At 58.3% G+C, this 1,411-nt stretch overlaps 1 protein-coding gene across 1 annotated transcript in view; it reads right to left on the bottom strand.

Annotated features, from left to right (window-relative positions):
* The window catches only part of LOC107287017 (sialidase-3-like), a 4,529-nt gene extending 4,363 nt beyond the window's left edge, over positions 1-166 (bottom strand). Inside the window, exon 1 of the mRNA XM_015815467.1 lies at positions 64-166. The gene's annotated coding sequence lies outside the window, so the exon portion shown is untranslated. The remainder of the gene's footprint in view (positions 1-63) is intronic.
* Between the last annotated feature and the right edge of the window lie 1,245 nt (positions 167-1,411).

The raw sequence follows: 1,411 nt of genomic DNA, 5'->3' as shown, positions 1-1,411 counted from the left end.
CCCCTCCCCCAGGATTGCCCTTCCTCTCCCCCCGCCGGGGATTCCCCCCCTCCCCTCGCTCACAGCGTTGCAGATCCGCGGCCTCTGCTGCCAGCGCTGCGCACCAGGATCGCCAACCCCGGACCTTCCCGCTCTCTCTTCCGTCTCCTTCTCCGCTCCGTAGCTGCTCCTCCGGGAATCCTGCTCGACCGGATCGAGGTGGGACTCCCGCGGGGCCCCGCCTGCCGGACCCAGCAGCCGCGGAGTTAGCGGGAGGGGGAGGAAGGGCGGCTACCTCGGGCGCCCGCGGGCGCCGGGCTCCACCCTGCGGCGCATCGCCAAACGCCTTGCGCTTTAAAAACAGGGAAAACCGGGGAGGGAGGGGGGACGGGTGGGCGCACGGGCAGAAATCCGGACGTCCGGATTTGCTGCAGAAACCGTGCGGCCAAAATTCGGGAGTCCGGTAACCTCTTATGCAACGAACACGTTTTATATGCGCTGATTCTGCTTATTGCATCGGTTTTCCTGGGCCAGCCGCCGCGCGCTTCGAGAGGTGCGTTGTGCACGTGTGCACACGGGCTGCATCCGACTCACGTGCACCGGACCGAACCCGTAGACACGGGTGCATCCGAGGAAGGGGCGCTGCGGTTCGCGAAAGGCGAGAGAACGCGGGTCGTATGGAAAGAGAAAGCTCGCCTGTGGCCGCCGCCTAGCGGTCACTCGGAGGTGTTGCAGGGCAGAGCCAGGACAGGGAGTCCTCGACTTACGACCGACGTGTCTTCTTATTAAGCGAGACGTTTCGTTGAGTCTGGCCACAGTTGTTAAGTGAATCACTGCAGTCAACACACTTAGTAACGGCTAAGTGTGTCGTGTCCAATTTTACCTTTTCCCCCCTCGATTGTTAAGCAAATCCCTGCCGTCGTTAAGTGAATCACAGGGTCGTTAAGTGGGCTTCCCCTATTGACTTCGCTTATCGGAATCCGGCTGGGAAGGTCACAGGCACGCTGGCTGAGGAATTCTGGGAGTTGAAGTCCACAAGTCATAAAAGGGCCACATTTGAAGACCCCTGGCTTAGGGTATTGTTTCTGGATGGCTGGGGAATTCTGGGAGTTGAAGTCCATCCATGCTGAGAGGAATTTTAGGGGAAGTCCATCCATGCTGACTGGGGAATTCTGGGAGTTGAAGTCCATCCATGCTGAGAGGAATTTTAGGGGAAGTCCATCCATGCTGACCGGGGAATTCTGGGAGTTGAAGTCCATCCACGCTGACAGGAATTTTAGGTGAAGTCCATCCATGCTGACTGGGGAATTCTGGGAGTTGAAGTCCATCCACGCTGACAGGAATTTTAGGTGAAGTCCATCCATGCTGACTGGGGAATTCTGGGAGTTGAAGTCCATCCACGCTGACAGGAATTTTAGGTGAAGTCCATCCA

This window comes from Protobothrops mucrosquamatus, unplaced genomic scaffold (genome assembly GCF_001527695.2).
Source record: "Protobothrops mucrosquamatus isolate PMUCROS unplaced genomic scaffold, P.Mucros_1.0 scaffold344, whole genome shotgun sequence".
NCBI lineage: Eukaryota > Metazoa > Chordata > Lepidosauria > Squamata > Viperidae > Protobothrops > Protobothrops mucrosquamatus.
Note: the sequence above shows the minus strand (reverse complement) of the source record. Positions and strands in the feature narration are given on the sequence as shown.